This window comes from Copadichromis virginalis, linkage group LG2 (assembly GCF_057382275.1).
Source record: "Copadichromis virginalis isolate Kocher_CV1m ecotype Utaka linkage group LG2, C_Virginalis_male_GT1.1, whole genome shotgun sequence".
NCBI lineage: Eukaryota > Metazoa > Chordata > Actinopteri > Cichliformes > Cichlidae > Copadichromis > Copadichromis virginalis.
This window is the reverse complement of record NC_140619.1, coordinates 17305434-17326967: the sequence shown is the minus strand read 5'-3', so window position 1 is coordinate 17326967 and position 21534 is coordinate 17305434. Positions and strand designations below refer to the sequence as shown.

The 21534-nt window shown below is 42.9% G+C and overlaps 1 long non-coding RNA gene across 1 annotated transcript; it reads right to left on the bottom strand.

Annotated features, from left to right (window-relative positions):
- Positions 1–20403: 20403 nt before the first annotated feature.
- Positions 20404–21333, bottom strand: LOC146717138 (uncharacterized). Its single transcript, XR_014921861.1, has 3 exons — positions 20934–21333; positions 20730–20847; positions 20404–20604 (listed from the first exon to the last, which is right to left on the bottom strand). It is a non-coding gene; the product is annotated as an uncharacterized LOC146717138 (long non-coding RNA).
- Positions 21334–21534: the final 201 nt, after the last annotated feature.

The window sequence follows — 21534 nt, the reverse complement described above, 5'->3', positions numbered from 1 at the left end:
ACGCGCGTCAGTGTACCGCGTCTGGCGGGTTTGACTCGCGAAAAAAACCATGTCAGTTTTTGTGTTGCATTTTGTGCAACACAAAAAGTGACCGGCAGCCTCGCCTCTGTCAGTGCGCCCCAGGGCAGCTGTGGCTACAATGTAGCTTGCCATTGCCTGTGTGTGAATGTGTGTGTGAATGGGTGAATGACTGAATGTAGTGTAATGGCGCTTTGGGGTCCTTAGGGACTGAGTCAAGCCCTATACAAAGGCAGGCCATTTACCTTTTCTTTTTTTTTACGGGCGTTTCGGGTCTACCTCTTGAGTTGGAAAAATCTGAACTCCAGCGTCAAATCACGCCACCACAACCAATCAGGAGCGTGGTAACGTGGCTGTGACCTAGGTCAAAGGGGCAGATCCAGCTAAAGCCCTTCATTCTTCAATGGAGGGATGGCTAATCAACGCCGTGGTACGCAGTGTCTATGACTTTTATCATTTTTGAAATATTAATATTTTAGTGAAAAATTTCCCGCGCTTATGTGCCGCACAGTTTTGAGACAAGGGTTACATGTGTTATATCATTTTGTGCATCTGGGTCTGGACTAGAATGCTATGACTTTTGGTGTTTATGACTTTTATAGTTTTTTAAATATTTAGATTTTAGTGCAAATTTTGGCCCATTTCTAGGCCCATGAGAAAGATTCAACTTTTGGCCCCATAGAAACAGATTTCAAACTTCATTTGTGGTGTGTTGGCTCTCTCTAGTGGTATGTCGGGAGTGGTACGGCCTGTCTACCCGTATTTGGATTACCATAATGACGAGAATATCAACGGCGCGCACAGCGTCGCTGCTTTCAGGAACCATTGGAAGTTTTAAGGTTGCGCGAACCATTGAATAGTTACGGTAACCGCAAGGGTGTATGCTTGGTGGAAAACTCCATATCCCACAATTCATAGCACGCCTCTACAGAGTCAAACAATGGCGGCCACCACTTCGTTTTATGTCTTTTATTAGTGTTTCTAGGTCACAAAATAAACTTTTAAGATATTTTCAGGTGAGAAAGTAGGTGTGTAAACTTCAAATATATGCTCGTTTTATCAAGAACTCCCAAATTAGCAACCGTTCTCTTACGTGTTGCTGCTAGCCGGCTAGCTACCTAGCGCGGCTAGTGACCCTTCGCTAAAAAGCACATGGGCTTGGCTTTCAATGAGGCAACTCCTTTCACCCCCGATCGCTCGCAAACAGTCTTTGTCTTAGCTGGACTTATTTTTCGTTTATATGGGCCGATGATGCTGGTCGATGTGGAAAAAATAACTGAGTTGTTTGGTGGTGGCTAACGCAGAGCTACAACAGAGGGCAGCTATTCACCGATGTATGACAGAAAGGTCATCCGGGGAAAGAGACATAAGAGGCGGCCGTCGATCGACCGGTGGTGGCTAACGCGGAGCTCAATCGTGGATAAGGGAAACCGAAGGCAGGAGAAGCAGGCGGTGTTCCAGATCTACTGGCGTTTAGATCAACTGGCGTTAGTCGAACAGATGTGTGGCAGACTTGCGTTTCAGGAGCTGCTACCGACAAACCAGCAAAAAAACGCCAAATGTGTCATCTGTGACACATGTGAGGTTATCTCAAACACACTCCGTCAGTCTTGATGCTGTTGAACAACAAAATGTTTAAAAATGTGGTGAGTTTACCTGGTGATATCCTCACGCGTGACGCGATCGCGAAAACAGCAAACAATTAACACCACGCCGATGTTGTTCACGGGACAGCAAGAGTAAACGATCGGGAGACTCTTGTCGTCGTTATCGTTCCCCTCGCACGTTTTATTTGTCCGGTTTCAGCGTTTTTGCTTCACAACTAAAGCGAGCAGTTTACTTTGTGCACTAACATGGACTCGAGTCAACCAGCGCCACCTCTGGCCAAGTGCCACAGCCTACAGCCAGATCAACTTGTGACACACATCTGCAGCACGTTTGAATTCGTGTCATGCACATTTGTACCTTTCAATTGTGTCTGTTTGTGCGTCATGCAAATAAACCTTTGAAATGAATGAAATGACACTAATATTTCACTAGTGTTGTAACATCACATGTCGTTAGCGTAGTCTGTCTGTGTCTTTACTCTGCGAACAAACATTTTAGAGTTGGCTGTTATATACAGTCTGTTTAAGTGTGGTTAATCCAATGAACATTTGTAAGGAGATGGCAGTTACTGTGAATGTACAGCATTTACACAGTGATTAGTAATAAACAGTCAGACAATGACTCTGACAATCTCATTCAATCTTGCAGACTGAATGCACCTTCTGTGGAAAGTGGTACCACACAGTGTATGTGGACTTTCCCTGTGCAGAAGGCGACTACAAATGTTGTGGGTGCTAAATAAACAGAAACAAATAATCCCTGTTGTCTTTGCTTACTGATTGTTTTCAGTGTTGACAATCCACATTGCTGGCATTGCATCTTTCAACATGTTTGTGGGTAGATTTGGATGTACCAGGGGTTAGTGCAGCCACTCAGCCTCTACTCAATGTGATCATAGCAGCAGGTGCAGATGTGTCACAAGTTAATCTAGTAGTAGGCTATGGTAGTAGTGGACTGACCTCCATTTGAAACTGCTCCAGCTGCTGTGTGATAGTGGATCTGCTACAAATTGAAGATCATATGGAAGTTTTGGAAATTAACCCTTGTATTATGTTGAAAAACAAAAAAGTGACATTGATTTTGTTGCGGGTCATTTTGACCCGTACTGTGTAAATCCACTCAGAATTGTCAAGAAACTGCAATAAACTGCAATAAAACAATAGCAACTTTATTTTCCATTAGATAAACATGTAGTACACAGACATACAACAGTGACTTTCCATAACTATTTTAGGAACAATTTGGTTTTTCGTTCTTACAAACACGTATTTTGAACTTGCCCAACGTTCTCAGTTTTCCAATGCTCAACATTTTCTATTTTGTCCACATGATGGACAGAATGTAACTGTGTGCTTTCTGCAGATGTACTTCTTGCATTTCTCACAAAAAGTGCTTGTTTTCAAACAGGAATCTTCCTAACTAAGATTTAAAACAAAAGATTTCTACGTCTCCTCCAGTCTCACAAACAGATGACAAACCAAGCGACACACCTGAGTCACTGACTTTCTTAAATCCACTCACTCTCACTGGCTGTTTATTACTAATCACTGTGTAACTGCTGTGAATTCAAAGTAACTGCCGTCTCCTTACAAATCTTCATTGGATTAACCACACTTATGCAGACTGTATATAACTACCAACTCTCCAGCCATGTTGATGGATTGCCTATATTGGCTGGAAATATTCATTTCCAGGGAAAAGACACAGACAGACGATGCTTACAGGATGTGATGTGACAACACTAATGAAATATTGATGTGTCATATTTGTCCAAGGTGTATTTCATTGTTATGGAAAAAGAGAATATCAAAATCATGTTCACCAATTGGAGTGGTGATTTCTATGACTTTGTGTATATAATTTGGAATTTTGTACAAATGTAGGCCAATAAGGAATATATGATATCATTTCATTCTTTTCAAAGTTTTATTTGCATGACGCACAAACAGACACAATTGAAAGGTACAAATGTGCATGAAACTAATTCAAACGTGGTGCAGATGTGTGTCACAGGTTGATCTGGCTGTAGGCTGTGGCACTTGGCCAGAGGTGGCGCTGGTTGACTCGAGTCCATGTTAGTGCACAAAGCAAACTGCTCGCTTTAGTTGTGAAGCAAAAACGCTGAATTCAGAGAAACAAACCGTGCGAGGGGGACGATAACGACGACAAGAGTCTCCCGATCGTTTACTCTTGCTGTCCTGTGAACAACATCGGCGTGGTGTTACTTGTTTGCTGTTTTCGCGATCGCGTCGCGCATGAGGATATCACCAGGTAAACTCGCCACATTTTTAAACATTTTGTTGTTCACCAGCATCAAGACTGACGGAGTGTGTTTGAGATAACCTCACAAGTGTCACAGATGACACATTTGGCGTTTTTTTGCTGGTTTGTCGGTAGGAGCTACTGAAACGCAAGACGGTCGAACAGATGTGTGGCAAACGCCAGTTGATCTAAACGCCAGTAGATCTGGAACACCGGCTGCCGATCGGAGCGTGAGGTGAACTGAATTTCAGGTAAGAAGTTATGAACTGCACTCTATTTGGGTCAGATATAAACCGAGTTTAGGTGTCGTTTATTCTCGTTGTGCTGACTTTCTACAATAACTCGTACTGCGTGCTAGCTAGCACGATGCAGTTTCTTTACAGCTGTGTGCGTGCTAAGTTACTGATGTTGAACTTTATGACAGCCTCCCCTGTCATTCTCTCGCCTGTTGCAACTTCAATCATGAAACTGATCAATGATCGGCTTTTCTCTCTTGTTTGTTTATCGCGCTAAACAACAACAGCAGCAGCAGTTTAAGCTTGATCAGCTGCTGTTAGCATTTATTTGATATTAATTTCTAGTATCAGCTGATGTTTGCTGGAGTCACAGCTGTAAAGGCGGGTGGTCGGAACCAGGAGATGTCCTTACTGAATCATTAGAGCTGAACTGGTGATGGAGAAACAGGTGACATGAATGAGTTGAAGGAAAGTTATGAACTGTTTCTGAGAGACAACTGGTAACTGTGCAGGGGCAGATCTAGCAAAGCTTTTGCCAGGGGGCCAGGTAGGGCATTAACAGGAAAAGTGGGGCACAAAGATATACTTTTCTTTCTTACTCTCATATAAAATATTTAGCTTTTATTAAATAGTTATCTGAATCTTATGACCAAAGTTTGTATAATAATACACAAGATTGGCTGTAGACCATTGTTAATCATTCAGAACACTGTGTAAAAATAACAAAAAACAAAAAGTGAATGCAAAAGTGCACAAATATTTATTTTACGTGTTTGATGTGTGTGGCAGGGCGTGGTCTGCAGTGCCGCTGCAGGGGAGGTGGACTCACCTCAGCGACATCTGCAATCACGCCTCTCAGGCGTGCTCTCGGCTGTTTTTTTTGGTATGTGTTGGGCTGTGAGATGAAAAGCTACAGCCGGCTGTGTGGGTACAGCAACCATGTGTGAAAAGTGGTCAATAAAGTAATGCTACAAAGCGTGTTCATGCAAACATTGTCGGGTCTGCCGTGGTACAATGGGACTTCTGCTCATGAAGCTCTGCGCACAGCGTCTGCAAATCGGGGCTGTAAAAAGTCACCTCATCTTTACGCAAAACTGTAAGCTGTCATCTGTGAGGCGTGAGCTGTGTTTGGTTTTACCATAGTTCATGGTGGAGAATGGCTGCTCTGCTGAGTTTTGCTCTCTGTAGCCGTATGAATGGCAAACTACACTGATTAGCAGCGGCATAGGCACACTTAAAATTTCTTCTGAAATTTTCACTTTCTAGTTCATCATATACTTTCTTTTTATACTTTCTTTATTTTTCCACCCCCCCCCCCTTTTTTTTTTTTTTTTTTTAAAACTGTTCGAAGTTTTTGATAAGACTAATCTACCTCAGTCTCAGAGCAGTTAAGGTGATATGTAGATGTCGGATAATTAGTTTCTGTGTCCTTGTTGCTGCTCCCAGTCTGAGAATCCATTCTCAGACTGGAAGGCCCGGGTTCAAATCCCGCTTATGGCAACATTTCTTTCAGTTAACAGTTATACTTTTTAAACTCTTTTCAACACAAATTTGAGCTTTTTCACCCGTTTTCAGCAGAATTTTCTTTTTTTTTCACCACTTTTCAGCACAAATCCAAGCTTTTTCAGCTGTTTTCAGCAAAAAACCTCTTTTCAGCAGAAATTCTGCTGATTGAACTCTTTTCAGCAGATTTTTCAGAATTTTCACCTCTTTTCTGCCCAAATTCTGCTTTTTCACCTCTTCTGAAAAATTTTCAGCCATCTCACCTCTTATCAGCACAATTCTCAGGAGCTTCTGCTCATTTCAGCAGAATTGTCAGTCTCTCCCCCTCTTCTTTGTGAGAATGAGTTTGGCTCAGTGAGATGAGTAGCCGCCTTGAGAGCAGAAGGGCCAGGTTCGAATCCTGCTCAGGGCAACAGCTTTTTTCAGCAGAAATCTTCAGCGTTAAGGTATCCACACAGCATTTTCGCAGGAAATGCAAATTTTTCTAGTCTTTTCTTCATCTTCAAGTTGCTTCCGTACGTTTTTCAGCACTTAACTGCTTCCTCAGTTTTGTACAAAAGTTAAATTGTTATAGCGGTTGTGTTGTTAAGCTTTGGGCATCTGCATAGACATGTTTCTTTTATTTAAAATAACCGTAAACCAGCTTGTATCGCGGGTCCCGCGGTTCTTCATGTACAGGGAGTGCAGAATTATTAGGCAAATGAGTATTTTGTCCACATCATCCTCTTCATGCATGTTGTCTTACTCCAAGCTGTATAGGCTCGAAAGCCTACTACCAATTAAGCATATTAGGTGATGTGCATCTCTGTAATGAGAAGGGGTGTGGTCTAATGACATCAACACCCTATGTCAGGTGTGCATAATTATTAGGCAACGTCCTTTCCTTTGGCAAAATGGGTCAAAAGAAGGACTTGACAGGCTCAGAAAAGTCAAAAATAGTGAGATATCTTGCAGAGGGATGCAGCAGTCTCAAAATTGCAAAGCTTCTGAAGCGTGATCATCCAACAATCAAGCATTTCATTCAAAATAGTCAACAGGGTCGCAAGAAGCGTGTGGGAAAACCAAGGTGCAAAATAACTGCCCATGAACTGAGAAAAGTCAAGCGTGCAGCTGCCAAGATGCCACTTGCCACCAGTTTGGCCATATTTCAGAGCTGCAACATCACTGGAGTGCCCAAGAGCACAAGGTGTGCAATACTCAGAGACATGGCCAAGGTAAGAAAGGCCGAAAGACGACCACCACTGAACAAGACACACAAGCTGAAACGTCAAGACTGGGCCAAGAAATATCTCAAGACTGATTTTTCTAAGGTTTTATGGACTGATGAAATGAGAGTGAGTCTTGATGGGCCAGATGGATGGGCCCGTGGCTGGATTGGTAAAGGGCAGAGAGCTCCAGTCCGACTCAGACGCCAGCAAGGTGGAGGTGGAGTACTGGTTTGGGCTGGTATCATCAAAGATGAGCTTGTGGGGCCTTTTCGGGTTGAGGATGGAGTCAAGCTCAACTCCCAGTCCTACTGCCAGTTTCTGGAAGACACCTTCTTCAAGCAGTGGTACAGGAAGAAGTCTGCATCCTTCAAGAAAAACATGATTTTCATGCAGGACAATGCTCCATCACACGCGTCCAATTACTCCACAGCATGGCTGACAAGAAAGGGTATAAAAGAAGAAAAACTAATGACATGGCCACCTTGTTCACCTGATCTGAACCCCATTGAGAACCTGTGGTCCATCATCAAATGTGAGATTTACAAGCAGGGAAAACAGTACACCTCTCTGAACAGTGTCTGGGAGGCTGTGGTTGCTGCTGCACGCAATGTTGATGGTGAACAGATCAAAACACTTACAGAATCCATGGATGGCAGGCTTTTGAGCAGGGCTGCCCAATCCCAGTCCTCGAGAGCTACTATCCTGCAGCTTTTAGATGCATCCCTACTCCAACACAGCTGAATCAAATGGTTTGATTACCTCTTCAGCATGCCATCATGTTTGGCAAAGGCCTGATAACAAGCCATTCATTTGATTCAGGTGTGTGGGAACAAGGATGCATCTAAAAGCTGCAGGACGGTAGCTCTCGAGAACCGGGATTGGGCACCCCTGCTTTTGAGTGTCCTTGCAAAGAAAGGTGGCTATATTGGTCGCTGATTTGTTTTTGTTTTGTTTTTGAATGTCAGAAATGTATATTTGTGAATGTGGAGGTGTTATATTGGTTTCACTGGTAAAAATAAATAATTGAAATGGGTATATATTTGTTTTTTGTTAAGTTGCCTAATAATTATGCACAGTAATAGTCACCTGCACACACAGATATCCCCCTAAAATAGCTAAAACTAAAAACAAACTAAAAACTACTTCCAAAAACATTAAGCTTTGATATTAATGAGTTTTTTAGGTTCATTGAGAACATGGTTGTTGTTCAATAATAAAGTTATTCCTCAAAAATACAACTTGCCTAATAATTCTGCACTCCCTGTATTGCCGCTTACATACAGCTAATTTAGATTTTTTCGAATTGGTGATATGTTGCGGGGAACAAAGACCAAACGACTTAATTTATTAAAACGCAGAGAAAACGATCACCTCTTCACTGGGGTGAAGAATTGGGCCGCTACGGCCTGGATGTACAAGAATAAATAAATTTACACATCATATTCATATGAGTGCAGTCCTATTAACCCTCATGCTGTACAGCAGCAGTCCCCAACCTTTTTTGCGCCACAGACATATTATGTCAGACACAGAGCGACCTTTAAGGTATCGCGGATGAATACAACCACATAAAATGATCCGACCAAGACAAAAACTGTGGTACTTTGTAAATATAATAATAAACGTGAATGTACTGTGTAATTGTGTAACTTTATTAGCAGCGTCCTCCTGAAAATGCGCCAACATTGACAGTAACATTCTCCTCTCTGCCGCTTCATGCTCTCTGGTCGCTATGGTAACGTGTAAATATTTCTTTCAAAATAAGACACACAGCTACAACAAGGGAAAAGACCCAGGGAAACCGCGTCAACAATAATAACCCAGAAAACCATAAATTTCACAGGCTCGAGCCTCAACTCTCGTGGCCCGGTACCAAACAACTCACGGACCGCTGCTGTACAGAACCTGTGATGTCCAGATGATGTTCTGCTGTAAAAACCTTTGGGTTTAGGGATTAACATAGTTGCCATGGTTTCCTTTCTTCTCTTATTTGTTGTGTGTGATCAGGACAATTCTGGAGAAGATGGGCCTGCAGGGGTAAGTCACCCCCTTGCAGGCCAGAAGACATGAGATAACTTTAAAGAATACAAAGTACGTATTAGAGATGGCACGATACCACTTTTTTATGTCCGATACCGATACCGATATCATAAATTTGGATATCTGCCGATACCGACATGAATCCGATATAGTGTGTTTTAATCAACAAAACTGTTTTTTAAATATCTTGCTGCATTTTGTATAACTTCATACTCAAGTTTAAAACAACAACTACACTTAAGCTATTCTGTTATACCTGTATGCAAAAAAAATTATTTCATAGTTCAGCAATACTGATCAATCTAATAAACTTAAACCTACACCATCCTCCCTATTCTGGTATTTTAAAGAGTACTTAGCATAAATATTAAGCAACCTAACTAATAGGGTTCCAACTCCCAGCAACAACAAAAATAAATAAATAAAAAATAGGGAACCACCCCTCACGCTCCACCTCATGATGCTTAATCGACGTAATCAACCTTAATTTGATGCAGTGTGAAAAAAAATGCACAGAAATCAATTATTTTTCAAGAAATATTAAATAGATTCAACATCTTTCTTCAACAAAATTGCAGACTGCACAGATGGTACCTTCCCAAAGGAAAAAGTACTATAGCTTACTAGGGTATATATATTAGACTTAATAGTTACTATATACAATAATGGACTTCTATTCATTTTGCATCAAATTAAAACTTTGGGTGTCAGATAATTATTTATTAAAAGCTAGACATTTTAAATGAGAATAAGAAAGAAAAGTATGTCTTTGTGCCCCCTTTTCCCTGTTAATGCCCTATCGGCCCCCCTGGCTAAACTTTGCTAGATCCGCCCCTGCACAGTTACCAGCGTCAGCTACGTAGAAAAAGATCCTGGTGTAGGAAGTAATATTAAATAAATTCTAACAACAGATTATCAAGCTTCAACGTGCTGCTGTTGTTCAGCCGCTGGTTTCCTCTTTCTGGTGCAAAGTGGGCCAAAAGCAAACTAGAGACACGGACTCGCACAGAAAAGCCGATCAGCTGATCGTTAAGCAGTTTCATGATTGAAGTAGCAGCAAGAAGACGCAGTCGTTTGTTAAGCTTAACGCAGGAATGCTTTACAAACATTCAGAGATGGACTTACACACTTGCTTTACTTCTCTCGGGATAACTTTGTCAGAGATGAAATGCCGGGTTGGTAGCGAAGCTCCACATGCTATCCAGACCACCAACAGGTCCTGCATGCCACAGCCGCTCTATCACGTGATGCATACTGCTCCGACGTGCTAACGTTCTGAGGTGAGTTACGGCGTGTTGCAAGTTTTGTGAGGTGCTTTCGTGATATTTAATGGATCGGCTTACATTTTTTATTTTTCTCCGATATCCGATCCAGTAATTTAGGTCAGCATCGGACCGATACCGATACGTAATATCGGATCGGTCCATCTCTAGTACGTATGTGTGTTATCAAGAAGATAATTCTTAAGAACACAAGTTATGAAATGTGCAATTACTAAGAGTTGTTGTGGTGTTTTTATTTGCCTGCTGTCATTTTTGATTTCCTCTGCCTTTAGAATTGCAAGTATCCAGGCTCAGGAGAGGCCCTGGTTTGCCCTCATCGATGACCTCATCGATGAGGACAGATGTCTTCCATTAAGCCTCCTGTCCTAATGTTCTCTCTCCCTGAGGACACCCCAGGGCCAAGCACAGCAGTGGGTGACCAAAACAACAGCGATGACGAAGCGGCTCAGCCACCTACGACAGGGAGAAAGAGGAAGAGACAGGGATGATGAGCTGCTAGACCTCATCAGAGAGGACATGAGGCAGCAAAGAGAGGCTGAGGAGAGGAGAGCAGGGAGAGGATGGACAGACTGTTTTCACTTCTAGAAAGATTTGTTCCAAAATGAGTTATGTATGGAGGAATTTATTTATTTGAATATATTTGTTACATTGTTATATGTGTTGCATTAGTTTAAAGGTTTTATGTTATTAATAAATTGATTCAAACAAACAGTAATTGTCACTGAACTCAATTTGATTTACAGGCATTTTTAACATGTATGAACATGACGCTAACTTTGAACAATATTACTTGTATATTTATTTGATAGCAATAAAGTAAATAACAATAACAATTAAACAAGAATATTTCAAATACACAGTATGTAAAGATGGAAAAACAATATTTTCAGTTGTTCACACAGGATTAAGATGAGTGACCTGTTCCTGGACCGTTTCTTTTACAACTGTAATAGATTACAGGAAGTCTCTGGCAGTGTTGTTGAATCTGCCCGAGCAAAATTAGACATGGATGGGGTGCTGCAACTGAGACCTGCGGTTTGTCTTTTCTGGTTGGCGAGTGGAGAATCACACAGGGTGATCTGCAAGGAGAGCTGTAGGATGCTTCCTCCCACTGTCCACTGCATCGTCCATCCACAGAGTTTGCAGGGCTGGCTCAATCACGGCTGCCACACCACTAAGATGTTTTCAGAAATATGCAAGCAAGAGATGGTGGATGCTATATTATATATATATATTATATATATGTATAATACTTGTAACTCTGTAGCAGACAACCGTTTGATAAAGTGCTATGTAAAAAAACAAACGAACAAAAGATTAGATTCTATACGTTTCTAAGATATTTAGTTTATATATGTTATATGATACAGTACGTGTGTAAGAATGACTAATGTTGTGCCAAAAAATGATCGTCTGCCAAAAACTGATTTTTGGTTTTTGCCCTAAACTGATTGCTCATATTTAACCTGCTATAAATAACTTGTTGTTCTATAATACGTGAAACATGTGTCAAATGTTTCCCTCACTAATGGTATCAAGTTACTTTGAGCCACCAGCAACATTCCTGTAACAAGGTAGAAGCTGCAATCAGTTTTTGGCAGTGACTTTTGTATATCCTTTATTTATCCAGTTCAAAAACAATCTTGTTGACATTACAAATTTATTTTTTAAGAGTAATCTGGTAAAGAGGACAGCAGACATCGCAACAGATATATCAATTGTACCTACATTAGAACCAGAGTTATGAAGACACTTGAACAACAGGTAATTATTGTATATATAAAACTCCTTTGTAAACCATGTTCACCGAAGTCTATTTACCAACATACATGAAGATGTTACACACAGAAACATTGGAAATCAGTTTTGGCAGGCGAACACTTTTTGGCACTACGCTGGCAATAATTCAATTATCCATGTAATTAGCTAAGTAATTCCTAAATGCGTGTAGATTAAAGGAAATTATTTTACCTGGATATGATTGTCTCTGACGAGCCTAAGGTACAAAACGTGCAGGCGACAACGATAAGGTTTTTCTAGCTCCTCAAGAAATGAAATTGTCCACACAACGGAGCAACATTTGTGGGTCCATTTTAAAGTTTTCGCGCTGTGGCGCTAGCGACGGAAAAACATGCAAGTAAGGGCGGAGTTGAAGACTAGGAGGCTGTCCACAGCCCGTCTGTTATGTTGGATACTCATTGTTTGTTCAATAAAGTTTCTATGGTGTTGTGAAATCTGTTTATGTTGTCCTAGTAAGGCTACCATGGGGGCAGCCACTAGAGGTCGCTAGAATACTGGTGTGTATATGTGTTTTCCAGAAATTGATGTAGCCACGTACACTGCTGCTACAATTCAATAAAAAGCGGTTCGTGCTTGAGAACCCTGCGTCTTATTGCCTCCGATCATGACATGGTGTCAGAATTGAGGACTTCATGCCAAGTTACACGAAGAAATGGTTAAATTTGGACCTCCGGAGCCGTTCGACTTTACACAGAGTGGCCGATATGGCGGCAGAGATTCTCCCGTTTTCGAGTGGCGTCCAAGCTAGGGATGGAGAGCGGCGAAGTGCAGGTGAACTCGCTTCTTTACTCCATGGGGAGAGATGCCGAACCAATATAAGGCTCATTTGTGTTTCCCACTGCTACGGAGGCCAGGCCAACTCTGCAGTTTGAGTATGATCTGGTTATACAAAAGTTCGATGAGCACTTTGTCCCAAAGAGAAACGTTACGGAGCCAGAGGGCCGGGGAGACGGTCGAGGCTTTCGTGCGGAGCCTGTACGAGCTCACGCAGCACTGCGAGTTTGCCAGCAGTAAAGACGAGCAGATCCAGGATCGTATCGTCATTGGATTAATTGACAAAGATTTTTCACAAAAACTCGAGGCGCACTTAACTCTGGATAGAGCCATTCAACTAGCACGCCAGAGTGAACAAGTCAAACAGCAAAGTGCAGACCGAGTGGAAAGCACAGTGAATGAGGTGAAACAGAGGCATTATAACAGCATGAGAAGGAGTTACTACCAACCTCATCAGGTACGTGAGCAACAACATGGAGTAACAACATGGAGAGTAAACCAAAATGCCAAAGATGCAACAGGGTGCATGACAAAAGAGAAAACTGCCCAGCCCGCAATAAAAGATGCAGAAAGTGCAATAAGTTGGGACACTTTGAAGTTGTATGCAAAACCAAAATGCTAAAAGAGGTCAGGGCTGAGGCTGTAGAGGACTCAGATGAGGATTCATTCTTCATAGGGGAGCTTTTCCTGGGAGCAGTAACTGAGCCTAAAACAACAGTCATCGAGGAGTCAGGCTCAGATGCCGACTGGGACATTGAGCTACTGGTGTAGCTGGCAGTCCAGTTGATTTCAAAATTGATACAGGCGCAGACACCACTGTAATGACAGAAGCGACCCTTAATAAGCTACAGCAGAGACCCAAACTTATCCAGTGTAAGCCAACTGTGTACAGCCCTGGTGGAAAAGTCAAGTGCATGGGTAAATTCCTTGCTACTACAGTGTACAAAGGCCAAAAGTACCACTACTGGATTACAGTTATAAAAGGGCAATATGCAAGTAACCTACTGGGGAAGACAGTGGCAAAGCGCATGGGGTGAGGTCAGGGTGTGTGTGGACTTAAAACGTCTGAATAAGGGAATAAAGCGTGAACGGTACATCTTGCCCACATTGGATGACATAACTCCCAAGTTAGCAGGGGCTAAAGTTTTCTCCACTTTGGATGCCTCCAGTGGGTTCTGGCAAATACCACTGGATCCCAGCTGCCAAAAACTAACCACGTTCATAACTCCCATGGGCAGGTTTTGCTTCAGATGCCTGCCATTTGGCATAACTTCAGCACCCGAGATCTTCCAGCGGCTCATGAGCACCTTGCTCAAGGGCCTAGATGGGACTGTCGTCGTGATGGACGACATATTGGTTTTCAGGGCTAACAAAGAGGAGCATGACCAATGCTTAGATGCAATATTACAGACTATCAAAGCATCAGGACTTAAGCTCAACAGATCCAAGTGCCACTTTGGAAAAAACGAACTACAGTTCTTCAGTCACATCATCAGTGCGGATGGTGTGAAACCTGATGATGGCAAGGTGGAGGCAATTGCCAGGATGCCCAGCACCACCAATGTAGAACAACTCAGGCAGGTACTTGGATTAATAAACTATGTCGGAAAATTCCTGCCAGGCCTGTCCACGGTGCTGCACCCCCTCTCCAACCTACTCAAAAAAGAGACTGTATGGGTGTGGGGCGAGCCTCAGGAGCAAGCATTCAATAAAGCAAAAGCAATGCTCGTGGCTGCACCAGCACTTTGTTATTATGATGCAGGCCAATCAACAGTTGTCAGTGCGGACGCCAGCAGCTATGGCCTGGGTGCTGCACTGTTATAGGACAATGACGGGGAGTTACGGCCCATTGCTTTTTGTTCTTGCACGCTCACAGACGCAGAGAAAAGATATTCGCAGATCGAAAAAGAGTGTTTAGCATCTGTCTGGGCCTGCAAACGTTTTACCCGCTACATCCAAGGCATGGGTCATGTACGTCTACAAACTGACCATAAGCCCTTGGTGCCTTTGATCAACTCATATGACCTTGATAAAACGCCACTGAGATGTCAGAGACTGCTGATGCGACTGATGCGATTCAATGTCACTGCTGAGCATGTTCCCGGTAAACAGTTAGTGGTGGCGGACGCACTCTCCAGACATCCACTGCACGGATGCTACCCGTCCGAGACAGACAGCCAGGTCAAGGCATATGTGAGCAACGCAGTGACAAGCAAACCTATCAAGTCACATAAGTTGGAGGAAATTCGTAGAGCTACACAGAGGGACCCAGAGCTTCAAAAAGCAATCATCTTCATCAGACAAGGGTGGCCTCGGAGAATGGCAAAGAGCTCACCACTGCAAGGCTTTTATGCAGCCAGAAGCCACCTTTCAGAATCAGATGGTCTAGTGCTCTACCACGATCGCATTGTAATTCCCACAGCACTCAGACCCAGTGTCCTTGACCAATTACATGAAGGCCACCAAGGACTAACTAAATGTAGAGAGCGAGCAAGATCAACAGTGTGGTGGTCCAACATTAGACTTCAAATAACACATAAGGTAAGGTCATGCAACTTTTGCAGAGAGCACAAGCCTACACAGCGACGGGAACCTCTCGTGACTACTCCTCTGCCCAATGGCCCCTGGCAAAAGATTGCGAGTGATCTTTGTGGGCTTGAGGGTAAGAACTTTCTTGTCGTTGTTGACTATTTTTCAAGAGACGTTGAGATTGCTTCCCTCACTACAACAACCAGCAGACAGGTCATTAACAAGCTTAAACACATGTTCGTTAGATGGGGCATCCCGTTAGAACTGGTCAGTGATAATGGGACGCAGTTCACATCATCAGAGTTCCAAGACTTCAAACTGAGTTATGGCTTCACCCACACTACGTCGAGCCCTTATTACCCCCAGTCAAATGGAGCTGCTGAAAGAGCTGTCCAAATGGCCAAGTACATTCTCAAGCAGCCTGACCCCTGTTTAGCCTTAATGAGTTTCCGCTCTACACCAATTGCAGCAACCGGTGCAACTTATGACAGGACGTCAAATCCGCACCACCGTCCCAGTACTCGAAAAGACATTGCTGCCCAGTCCAGTCAATAGGGACACGGTGTGCCAAAGAGATGTTGCAGCTAAGGACTCTTACAGATTCTTCTACAACCGCAGACATTCAGCTCGTCCACTTCCTGAGCCAGGATGTTGTAGTGAAGCTTGACGGGGAAAAGGGGTGGACGACTCCAGCCAGGGTCATCAGTAAGTCTAAGGAGCCGAGATCCTACTTGGTGGAGATGGCGAATGGGAACGTGACTCGTCGCAACAGACGACACCTTCAGCCTGTCCCAGGCACCGCTGATCCTGAGGAGCAGCAGCAGAGCACTGTTCCAGCTACACCGACTACTCCAACTAAAGGGGCGGCTGCTTCCCAAGAACCACCAGTAAGGCAGGCATTGCCAATCCCTGTCCTGGGGTCTCCTCTCCACCCTACCACACCTGTGAGAGTGACTTCCAGGGGGCGGGAGATTAAAGTACCTCTCAGATTCAGAGACTGAGGACTATCTCCTTTCTATGTTCTAAGGGCAGAATAATCCCTTATCAGGACTGAGGGTAGTCTACCCCCGTGATTTCCTGCGTTCTGACAACACTCAATGGTCAATGGTCAATGGTAACTTTATTGTCCCTGATGGGAAATTGATTCGCAGTATGTCAAAACAAACAACAAACATACAACCAACACATCACGTACACTCATTAAAAAAATACTATAATATAATATAAGCCTGATAAAACAACCTAGATATTCCATCGAAAAAAGTGCAATGTGCAATGGCAACAACACTTACAATTTAGTGTTGTTAATTAAGATAATAGCACTAGGTACAAACGACAATTTGTGTCGCTTTGTCTTCACTGCAGTCATTTTATAATGACGACCTGATGGAAGCAGTTGAAAATCGTTAAAGAGAGGATGATCTGAACACAACAGGACAGAAGTTGCCTTCCTCAGCACCTGCCTGTTATAAAAGTCCACAAGCTGGACCTGAGACCTCCCTGAAATCTTGCCCGCCACTTTAACCAGATTGTTAAGTCTGGTCTTATTATCCATGGACATACTACCGTACCAAGCAATGATACAGAAAGTTAAAACAGATTCAATAAAACATTTATAAAAGAGAGTCATCATTTCAGATGAAACATTAAAACCTCTCAACCTCCTTAAAAAGTACAGTCTTTGTTGGGCCTTTTTCACTGTAGCAGCAAGATGTGACTCAAAGGACAGGGTCTTATCAAGAACAACCCCCAAGTACTTGTAACTATCCACCATTTCAATGACTGCACCATTTACCACTGTAAGCGCAGGATGAGGGGATGACTTCCTGAAATCAATAACCATGTCCTTGGTTTTCAAGGTGTTAATCATTAAGAAGGACTGATCACACCATGAAACAAACTCCTCCACAACAGGCCCATGGGAATCCTCTTCACCATGAAGGAGGCTTACAATGACTGTGTCATCTGCGTATTTGATGAAATGCCTATTGGCCTGTGTGCTGCGACAGTCATTAGTGTGCAAAATATACAAAAGAGGAGAGAGACAACAACCTTGTGGTGAGCCAGTAGAAGAGTTCAGCTGTTTGGAAAAACAGCCGTTTATTCTCACACACTGTGATCTATCAGTTAAGAAGTCTAAGATCCAACCAACGAGATTAAAATTAAGTTTAAATTGGTTAAGAAGCTTGTCCACTAAAAGATGTGGCTGGATAGTATTAAAAGCAGAAGAAAAATCGATAAATAAAAGCCGAGCATGAGCTTTGGCGCCATCAAGATGGCGATAAAGGAAGTTCAACAGAGTGACCACTGCATCATCCACACCTCTACAAGGCCTGTATGCAAATTGTAGTGGATCTATCAGCTTCTCTACTTGCTGCAGGATCTCCTTCCTGACAAGTTTTTCGAAGGACTTCAACACTAAAGATGTAAGAGCAACAGGCCTAAAATCCTTTAATGATGTAGGTTTTGTGGTCTTAGCAAATGGAGAAATAATTGATTTTTTCCATACCTCTGGAACCTTCTGTTGCTGAAGAGATAAAAGAAAGATGTGATAAAAAATACCACATAATTGCTCAGCGCATGTTCTAAGCACCTGGCCACATATATTATCAGGACCTGGACTTTTATTAGTCTTACTCATTTTAAAAAGATTTCCCACCCTTCTTTCATCAAAGAACAAAACTGGGGGGCCTCTGGTGCTCTCTATTAAGGAATCAAGTGTATTCCTTGGAATATAGTTATCATTAAATCTCGAATAAAATCTGTTCAGCTCATTGGCTAACTGAAAATCTGAACTAAAACCAGGGAGACTTATCTTATTACAGTCACTGAGACAGTGACCAGTCATGTGTTTCATGCCAGCCCAAGCCACCCTTAAGTTATTGCTACCCATCTCCGCCTCTACCTTATCCTTGTATTTTATTTTAGCTTTTTTAATTTCTGATCTAATCTCCTTCCTAATTTCTCTGACTTTCAAGGTATTCCCTTCAGTAAAAGCTTTATTCCTTTCGTAAATCAGCCTCGTAAGAACTTTAGAGGACCATGGTTTGTTATTAGGGAAAGAATTCACAACCTTTGAGGGAATAATCATGTCTCTACAAAAGGATATATATCCGCAGACAACGTCAGTGAGTTCATTAATGTCTCTACATGATTCTATAAACACCGACCAGTCTGTACAGTCAAAGCAGCCCTGCAGGGCTAAAGAGGCATCATCACTCCAAACCTTTATGCGGTGTTTCCTCACTTTCTCTCTTCTCAGTACAGTCTTGTAAACTGGCAGAAGATGCACCGTGTTGTGATCCGAGGATCCGAGGGCGGGGCCAGCCACAGATGTATACGCACCTTTTATGGAGCCATAACATAAATCCAGAGTCTTATTGAAGCGAGTGGGACAGTGCACATACTGATAAAAACTGCTCAGTGTTTTCTTCAAGTCGCAGCGATTAAAGTCCCCAAGAACAATATTAGGGGCTTCAGGACAGAGAGATTGTAGAGAGTGGATAGCATTGGAGATGGTGTCAGTCGCATTCTTAGGATTCGCTTTGGGGTGGATGTAAACGACGGTGACGTTGATCTGTGGGAATTCCCTCGGCAGATAAAACGGCCTCAAAGACACAGAGAGGAGCTCAATGTCAGGCAGACACACTTGTCTACGAACGGTCACGTTTTTACACCATTTCTGATTTATATACAAACACACCCCTCCTCCTTGCGATTTCTGGGTAGCTCCGGGGTCTCGATCCAAACGTATGGGAACCCCGAAGCCATTTAATTCCAGAGAACAATCAGAGTCAGAATCCTTGAGCCAAGTCTCTGTGAATGCCATTAGACATGCATCCCTGTAGTCACGTAAATGTGCAACATTCAAATGCAGTTCATCTAATTTACTCCTCAGAGACTGCACATTAGCCAGGATTATTGATGGTAAAGGAATACGGTTGTACCGTATTTGCTTCCGCAATCGCTGACGTAGGCCTCCCTTCTTACCCCGCTTCCTTGCTTTGACTCTGTTAAAAACAAAAGTGCCCCTGTGATTACTGGATAATCCAGAGCTGGAAAACACTGGAGGGTGAAAAGAGTCCAAAGACGGGCCTGTCCACCGAAGATCCAGAAGAAACTCCCGTGAGTATGTAATTGTGTGGGAGTAGCACTGACTCCAAACAACCGTCAGGATTGCCAATAAAACCAAGCGAAATAAAAAACCCATCTTCAACAAAAGAAGTTCCACAAAGCACAAGCCGATGCTGTAGGATTTCCTCAGGCAAAAGAAAGAAAGAAAAATAAGATAAAATAAAGGAATAAAAAATAAGTTAAGACACTGACACTGACAGACAGAGACAAGAGCAAGAGCAGCGCCACTGTTTTATGTTTAAAGTACTTTTGTTAAAGGGGGAGATGTTGTGAAATCTGTTTATGTTGTCCTAGTAAGGCTACCATGGGGGCAGCCACTAGAGGTCACTAGAATACTGGTTTGTATATGTGTTTTCCAGAAATTGATGTAGCCACGTACACTGCTGCTACAATTCAATAAAAAGCGGTTCGTGCTTGAGAACCCTGCGTCTTATTGCCTCCGATCATGACATATGGAGAATAGAAGGGGGCTGTCCACAGCTGCTCCCTTCCTGACTACCCGTCCGTCTAAGGACACCTTGTGACGTAGGTAGGTAGTGTCCTTATGAGCATCCTTCCCCTGAATTTGGACACAGCCTTTTATTCCTCTACTCTCTAGAGAAGAGTGAACTCCACCTCACTAGGTCCTCTAACTAGTGATGGGCAGATGAAGCTTCATGAAGCACTGAAGCTTTTCATCCAATTGGTTCACCCCAGCGCAAAGCTTCTTGAAGCTTCATTTGCTCTAGTAGGACATCTACTGGACGTAAAAATATTAGTTGGCATGAATTTGAAGAGTGTGGCATTTTGCACACAGCCTGTAAATGTCAACAACAAAAGGAGTGTGTAAAACATGTATATTGTAGTGATAGCAGTATACTGTGTATATTTATACTGGCAGTATGGAAAATGATCATTTGGAAATGCTTAAAATGGAAATGATCATTTACTGTGAGGTGAGGTGTGGTTGGGGTGCGGACAGTGGTTGTGCTTTTGTAACGTTCAGGTATGGACAGCTACACACTGAGGCTTTGAGCCACAGTCCTGCCCACATTTTATTCTGTAAAAACTAAATTTTCACTGCTTTTATGACCTTTTTAGTGGGGAGAACATAGCTAGGATTTAATGATTTAACAAATCTTTTAAATTCTTTGTCCTCCACAATGCTAAATGGCTGGGAGTCCTCAATCACCATGCTGACCAGGTCTTCATCTATTTGAGATTGTTCTCCTGAGGAAAGACAATAAAAACAAAGCACAAATATCACACACGTAACTTATAACAGTCGTATAATATTGTTATATCATTTAGTAACATTACTGCATGCTATATTATCATGGCATTTGATGGCTCACCTGGTCTTGCTCCACAATCAGTGTTCCCCTTATTCTCATGCAAAGCTCTGTAGTGCCTAAGCATGGATGAGGCGTTGTTGTTATATCCCAGCTCCCTGGCACATAGCAAACACTTCACCTTGTACAAAAGTAACGACAGCTTAACATAAATTGTATTGCACCATCAGTATTATGAAAATACATCTTCTGTAGAAATTTACATACCTTGTTGGGAGGAAAAAAAACAACGTTCCCACACAGGGGAGGACATCCTCCTCTTCTTAGGTGGCTCCATTCTCTCCTGACTTTCTCTCCTCACTCTCATAAACCTCCAAACTCTCTCCAAATTGTCTCCAAAGTCTCACTAACCGCAACTCTCCATCAAACACCCACATTTTGAATGAAGTCTGAGGGGTTTATATCGCTGTCATAGCTCGCGGCAAAGTTCGAACCACTTCATGAACCAGTCACGTGGTACAGCCGGGCAGCGAGGCTTCGGACGTCATCATTTTCAGCTCCTCCCATAAATAAAGCAAGCCTCGATACGCGCATCGCGGAAACGCCCCCTCCATTACTCGACACAAGCTTTGAAGGCTCCACAAAGAGTCCTGTCTGACCTCATCTGTTAACCTGTCTGTCACAAGATGGGGATCAGAGCCGATCACTGATGTAACCTCGCCCCGGCCTTGAGCCTGTTACTCCTACCACACAGCTCAGTACCACTCTAGCTGTTCTCGTCCCACCTAACACCAAACTCACATACTTCTCTGCCACGCCTGACTTCCTCACACAGTGCGACACTTATTACCCTATCACATTGTTGGCA